Raw genomic sequence first — 7,747 nt, forward strand, 5'->3', positions numbered from 1 at the left:
GCCTGGCATTAATGTGTTCACATGTGGGTGGTGATTTTTGTTTCATAAATGTATGATTTTCTGTACTCTGGTGACATCATCCCGGGAGAAGCCAGAGTTTGCTGAAGTCCATTAGAATCATTTACATACTTTATGTATTTTTTTACCGGTGATGAAGCAGTTTTCCCATTTTTTTTTTTTTTTTCTGTTAAGGGTATTTATTATTTGGTTTAACTCAAACCGATTTTTACAATAATGACTGAACCAGTCACTGTAATTTTTAAGCTGTCAGTACTTCGGTGAAGGTTATAGAGGTCTGGGATGTCCTCCATCGAGTGGCCAGATCGGGCTGTGGGAAGAGGGGTGACAAGGGGCAAAAAACGGAAGGATCACATCAACTTGAACCTTTTTCTATGTGGCTCTCAAATTCTTGAGCTCTCAACAAACTTCAGACAATTTTAAACAGTTAATAGATAAGAAAGGATTTTGTAGTTAGTCGAGAAAGCAAACTTTAGATCTATCCTAGGAAAATGGGGTTTCAGGTAATCAGTTTTACGGAGGTCTTCCCTGTGGGGGAAGCAGATGTGCCTCAGGGAGAAACTGCTCGATGTGGAAGTCAAGATGCATCTGAAGATGTCTGCTTGTCATAAAACTGACTTCTCAGACAGTGTTCCATGGATCTCATATGTGCTCTGCATGTTCCCTCTGAATCTGATGTGTGAGAGGCTAGGACCCTTTGTCCTCACAGAGAGTTTACACGATTTGCATCAGGCTAAACGGTTTTGGGGGTAAACAGATTGCACAGAAATTTAAAATGAGTTCAAGTGCAGGGAAGAAAAATGTCCTTTTTCAGAAGCCAAAATACATTTTATTTAATTTTATAAATGTATTTGACTTCAATTCATAAATATTAGCTCTGGAAATGCATTTATTTGTTTTCCTTTACCAGATATTTTTAGCATATGAAAGAGACCAACAAAAAAGTTTAGATTTTGAAAAATTTTGAATTGCATTGCCTTAGACCTTTTGAGCCTCACTGCCCTCTGTCCTGATGAAAGGAACTGGAAGCGTCCTCTGTGCCAAAATGTGTGTCTCCACGGCCGGGAAGAGAGAGAGACGTTATCCCATCACTTATATTGTGAGGTGCTACCCCACCTTACAGTCAGGAGTCTGGGAGCAGACTCTACAGAGGCCAATAGGAAAGGCAGTTTCTCGGCAAAAGCAGAGTGCTGTCTGGGGTCAGACGAGCACAGGGGAAGACCCACCATACCAACCGGAAGTGGCAGGACGCGCCTCCCCAGTCCTGTGCACCTTGGTCTCTCAGAATTCCTTTGAGGCTAAGGCCAACCAGGAAGGTAGATTTCAGTCTGTTGTGAGTTTCAGGGTGTCTGCAAACATTTGAAGGTCATATAATGGAGGCTGAAGGTCATATAAGACATCTGTGATCAATAATCCAAGGTTAGATGTTACCATCTTTAAACTGCTTCATCGTTCTACCAAATAAGTGTCACCTTAAAATTTAGCTGAGTCCTTTTTATCTTTCTCTCTCGGACTCTAGTTAAAATTCTGTGTGAAGAAAAGGATTCCACCACCACACAAACAAAAGGAAACACATGATTTCCTTGGCGGTGAGGGCTAAATGGGGCATTATTGGGCTCGAAGGCTGGTGGAATTGTTACCGAAAGTTTCATCTCAGGGCCAGATTTAAGATTATGCTTTTAGGTCCTACATGTGTTTCTCTCCAGTCTTCGCAGTTAGCCCTCATTTTAATTTAAATGACGAAATCTTTACTAAGTGCTTTGTATCATACTACTCTATTTCTTGCTTTGGAGAGACTCAGAAATGAGAGACAAGGATATGACAGTTTCTATACTGAGACTAGTTGAAATTTTGCTACTAGAAATACATGTTTTTAATTGTCTGTTCTCTCAGTGGGCCTCTGGATTTAATTTCTGTACTTCACTGATGTTTTCTGGGTAAATTGCCTTGTAGGAAACAAGAGGTTGAAGGTGAATATACCACTTAGCAAAGTAAATCAACCACTGAGGCAGAGCAGATGCACTAAATTGTTTCCACAAGCTTCAGTTTATCTTTTGATCCTGTTAAAATCTCAAGTTCCTTCAAAGTTATTCTGTAGTTATCATGCTTTCGTGAATGTAGCCACTAAGCCATAAGGCTGAATGTAGTCACCATCTTTTGATGATGCTTAGAACGGGGGATGAACTTCAGTATGGACATCAGGCCTATTTTCCCTTAAATAACACTTGAAGTTCTAGGACAACTCAACAAGGTAACCCTGGTAGTATTTAGGTGGGGAAATCATTTTTAAAATAAATCTCCATATTTAGAGAACTATAGTTCAAAATGAAATACATTTCATTTGTAAAGAAAGTGATTTTGAAATCCTTTTTGTTCAAAGATTAATGCCAAGTCTTAAGATTCATTCTTCCAGGAACTCTATGTGTTTTATATATTGTTTAGTGTTAAATGCCTTTACTAATATGTGTATGGTACTTCAGCCCATAAACATTAAAAACAGGAACACTGCATATTGGGAATTTGAACAAGTCTGACTTCCTTAACTAAGAATATTAGTGGAAAATGTTCTAAATAAGGTTTTTATTCAATTAGCCAACATATAGTACATGATTAGTTTTTGATGTAGTGTTCATTAGTTGTATGTAAAACCCAGTGCTTAGCACCTCATGTGCCCTCCTTAATGCCCATCACTCGGTTACACCATCCCCCCAAACCCTCTCCCCTCTGGAACCCTCAGTTTGGTTCCCAGAGTCGAGAGTCTTTCATGGTTTGTCTCCCTCTCTGATTTCTTCCCATTCAATCTTTCCTTTCTTCCCCTGTGGTCCTCTGCTCTCTCTATATTTTTTTTTTAATTTCCTGGTGATTTAAGGAAGTGTACAGATCTGTGCTTCACTTTTTAAAGCATCAGCAAGCTGTCTGAGACATGCATGAGGCATCAGATCTGTTGCAAACTCCTGTACAATGTCAGGGAGCTCGCAAGAACGCCAGCCGGTGCCAGAGGGAACACTTGCAGTTTTCTCTAAGAGGATTCCACTCTAAATTCCGGCAGGGGGCCCTCTTCTCCCGGTACTTGAATGCAGAGAGGTCTTACTTTAGACAAGGCTGTGTAAAAGGGGTGAGGTTTGCAGGAACGTGGCCATCGGAGAAGCTCAGGTTCTCTCAGAATCTGAGTGTTCAGGCGCATCTCACCTTCTGTGCTAAAAGCAGAGTAAAGACTAAGGCACGCGTTTCAGAGGAGGAGACTGCCTGCCGTTGGCCGTGCAGAGGGACAGAAAGAGCCAGCAGCTGAGGAAGTAGCGGATGCTTGGTTGGGACAGACTGTGGCCCCTGTGTCCTCACCCCAGGCAGGGTCTCCTTAAGAGAAGCCCAGAGGGGCAGAGGAGGGACGGCCACTCGAACTCACATGACACTTGTATGAGTTTCATCTTGCACTTGGATGGTTAGTAGGGCCCGTTCGGCAAAGAAGCGTTGCCTGGAGAAAGATAAGGTTGGGAAAACAGCGCGGAGCAGCTAAGTCCTGTCTGCAGATGAAGGATGTCTGTGGTGCACTGTCCGTGTTCCTTCCCTCTGGGATCCGCCAGACGGAGCAGAAAGAAACGGGAATTCTGAAATCAGTGCGGAGGGGAAGCCGGACCCTCCCCAGCAGTACCCTGCCCATTGCCGCCTACTCTTGGGGGGGGGGGGGTAGCACTGCCTCAAAGCAAGGGATGGCTGGGCCCTTTATTTGTAACGGGCCGAACTGAATCTTTTCAACCAAAGATTGTTATGCTTTCAAAAATAAATAGACTTGTACAGTAGTTTCTGCTTCAGATTTAATTTTCATTTTAGTAGATTTATATGGAAATTGTTATATATGTGTAAAAATAAATTACGCTCTTTGTCAGGCAACTTGTCAATCACCTAACATAAGGGGAAAACAGAAAGTTTCTGTAATGACATAAAAACGTGTATGTAAATTTACAAGTTTGCTGAAACTGTAAGAATGTATTTGCAGTGAAATGAGACGTCCCATGTGTCGGATCTTTATTGCTCATTGTTTTGAAATCTGGATCTTCAAATGCTGCAAAAAATAAAGTGTAGATTGGAGACTTTTCCCGTGTGATGATATGTTATTTCCAGCGTGCTTGATCTCAGAGGACATGTGCTTGCCCCTGGGGCCCAGCTTCCCTTAGCATCCCACTCCTGCTCGGAGGTGTTCAGCCACAGCACGTGACCTACAGCATCAAGTCCAAGTTGCTTCATGTGCTCCCTGAAGGCTTCTTATGATTAAGTCCCGGCTTTTCTTCCTAAAATTTCTCCTCCTGCTGCTCCATGTACTTCTTCAAATAAGCTGCGTCCACCAAGCAGACCGTGTGCCCCAAGTGCTCTGCTGAGTTCTTGGTTCACAGCCGCCCGGAGCCCTCATGGTCCCGCCAGGTCCTGGGCATCTTCCAAGGCTCAGCTCCCACTGCCCACCCATTGAAGCTTTTCCTGATTCGCCCAGCTCTCAGCCTCTGTGATCTCCCAAATCAGCCTTTGTGATTGCCCAGCTTCACTACACATCACCTCTGTATCCCTGCCTCTGGGAAGGAGACGCGCCTTCCTCATCACTGGAGTGCATGGGTGTGGTCAAGTACAGAAAAGCCCAAGTCCCAGCAATGAAAGTATAAAATTTGATTTGTGTAACTAATAAGGGGGTTTGCTTTTGTGTATGCAGAAAACTTCCTGGTCCTTTTGCAAATTTAAATAAACTCAGAGTGTTAAATGCCTGAGATCAGGCCTCCGTGCTCTGCACCATGTTGCACAGGGAATGGCCTTAGAAGCTTTACTGATGCTGGGGTCCCAGCCCCCTGGGTTTTCTTACGTAATTCGCCTGGGATGAGGTCTGGGCATAGGGAATTTTTTAAGCCTCCCAAGTGATTCTAATATGCAGTTAAGACATAGAACCTCTGCATTCGTGATTCTCAAGCTCCATAACCCATTTCTATATATAAATTCATAAAGACAGAGGTAAAGTTTATATATACAAAATGCTGTTTTTTATTTTTTTAAAGGTTTATTTTGGTTGGGTGGAAGGACAGAGGGAGAGGGAATATGAATCTTAAGCAGACTCCTGGCTGAGCACAGAGTCCCATGCTGGGCTGGATCCCATGACCCTCAGATCATGACCTGAGGTGAAATCAAGCGTCATACACCTAACTGACCAAGTCACCCAGGTACCCCACAAGATGCTGCTCTTCAAATATAGCCTATTACATCAGAATATAGTCTGAGACATAAGATGTTGCCTAAGGAAACAAGGCTATTTGTAGTTTGAAAAAACAGAGGTAATCTTTCTGATAACACTGCATGAAAATTAGGTTGTGTATCAGTAAATAAAACAATTTATTAAATTGTAATTGGCTTTTGCTTGAGACTATAGAATATTTTTTTAATTGGCATAAAATATACATTTTATGGTAACTTTTTATGGAGCTTTTAAGGTTACAACCAGAAAGTCTTCTGTAAGAAAACTGGAGAGAGAAAGTATGGGCAGGAATCTGAATTTGCATTGTTCCAGAATATTTTAGCTTTAAAGAAAATATGTAGCTTCGTTATTTGAAAACTTAGTCATGACCGACAGCTAACATTTTAAGCAAGAATGAACTCTTATAGATTTTCACATTTGCATATTTCTATTCAAGAGCAGTATTTAACATAGTCTACCGACGGCCAGAAATGATGAAAAGTCGACTACCTGGGCACATCATTTTTTCTCTACTTAATGCTTTCATCATTTCAAATTTCATCCTGAAAAGTTGCACTGAACTGAAGCGGTCCCTCTTTCTACGGCGTAGCTCTGCTGCCCTCCTGTGGACGCTCCAGGCATATGACAGTCCCCAAATCCTTCCAACCAGGTCATTATTCAGAGGTTCCTGTCCTTGCTGTGATTCCCAGAAGACATTTTAAGTTTTGTTTTGGATCCAGCATTAACTAGGTCTTTTCTGATTTCTTTCTATGAAATCAATATTTTAAAAGGGCTAACCTCTGCCCCATCTTGCTTGAATATGGGGAAGCAGAATACTGGGGGCTGTGGTCCTTTCCCTCCCTCTCACTTATATACCCAAAGATAAAGGAATCACCACAAGTATAGGTCCCAACGAGAAAGTTACCCCCCTCCCCAATTCCTGGCTCACTATCTCACTTACACAGCGTTTGAAAACTGGAATAGTTTTCTGTGGCAGTGGCAGCAAGACTTGAGCTGAACAATGGGAACCAAGCAAGAGCTCTGGTATGATGGTGCTTAAGGCTGGCGGCTTCAGAAAGAATCTGGAGACCACCGTCATTCAGATGAACACTTAGTTACGCTGGCTGGGAAAATGCTGGTCATCAGATTACCCAGCACCAGCTGGGTAAATGCTCCTGGAAAAACACACCAGGAAAATGCTCCTGGGAAAACACCCCTTCAATCTGTATTTGACATGGGGCTCAATTCCTTACTGTAGAATTTCTTGGATGAGACCTCATGGGACCACACTTCTCCAGTTGCAGTGTACAGGTAAGTCTTGTTACAAAGCATATTCTGAGGACACCTGGGTGGCTCAGTCAGTTAAGCTGCTGCCTTTGGCTCAGGTCATGATCCCAGGCTCCTGGGATCGAGTCCCACATCGGGCTCCTTGCTCAGCGGGGAGCCTACTTCTCTCTCTACCTCTGCCTGCCACTCTGCCTGCTTGTGCTCTCAATCCCTCTGACAAATAAATAAATAAAATACTTTAAAAAAAAAAAAAAAAGCATATTCTGATGCAGCATGTCCCAGCTGGGGCCCAAGGTTCAGCATTCCCAGGAGTTCTCTACCTTCTGCTGCTTGTGGTAGGCTAATGGCCTGCAGAGATTTCAGAGTCCTAATACCTGACCCCTGGGAATATCCCTCCCCTCTTTGGCAAAGGGGTCTTTGCACCTGGGATCTTGGCTGGGGCCCTGAGTGTAATGAATGGCTCAGTTCCCTGGAAGGGAGGACACTGAGGAAGCTGAGTATGGCAGGAGGCAGCTGCGTGTCCGAGAGGCTGAAGGCTCTACTGGGGGCCTGGAGGGTGCAGAGCCAGGACCACAAGCCACAGGCGCAGCTCTAGAAGCCAGAAAGGTAAGGAAGCAGATTCTGCTAGGACCGCTCATGGGAGCCTGGCCCCGCCAATGCCTGAGTTCAACCTAGTGGGATGATGTCGCACTGTGGATGTCTGAGCTGAAAACAATGACGTGTATTATTTTAAGAGTTACCATGTGAATGTTTGGGTCCTGCCAGAATCCCCAGGTTCAAATCCTAACCCCCAAGGTGACAGTCCTAGGAGGTGGGACTTTGGGAAGGGACTAGGGTCATGGGGGCATAGGCTTCATGAATGGGCTCAGTGCCCTTGTAAAGAGGCCCAAAAAAGTTCCGTCAGCCCCTCTGCCCTGAGAAGGCAGGGTCTTTGAACCAGCCAACTGCTCCCAGCCAGCACTGAATCTGTCAGCCCCTTGATCTTGGCCTTCCCAGCATCCCAAAGAGAAGTGTCCGTTATTTAGAAGCTGCGCGAGCTGTAGTATTTTCTCACTGTGGCCCAAGGAGACGAAGACCAACCCCAAGTTGCTGCATTTGTTACCAGAAACACACACCTGCGCTAGGGGTCTTCGCAGCACCATTTGAGTAGGAAAGCAAGACCACAGAGAGGGGGTTGTCGACAGTGGCTGCACCTGAGAGTCACCTGGGGAAACTAGAACAAAAATGTAGGTCCGA

This window comes from Mustela putorius, unplaced genomic scaffold, assembly GCF_011764305.1.
Source record: "Mustela putorius furo isolate JIRA1106 unplaced genomic scaffold, ASM1176430v1.1 tig00001012_pilon_pilon_pilon, whole genome shotgun sequence".
Classification (NCBI taxonomy): domain Eukaryota; kingdom Metazoa; phylum Chordata; class Mammalia; order Carnivora; family Mustelidae; genus Mustela; species Mustela putorius.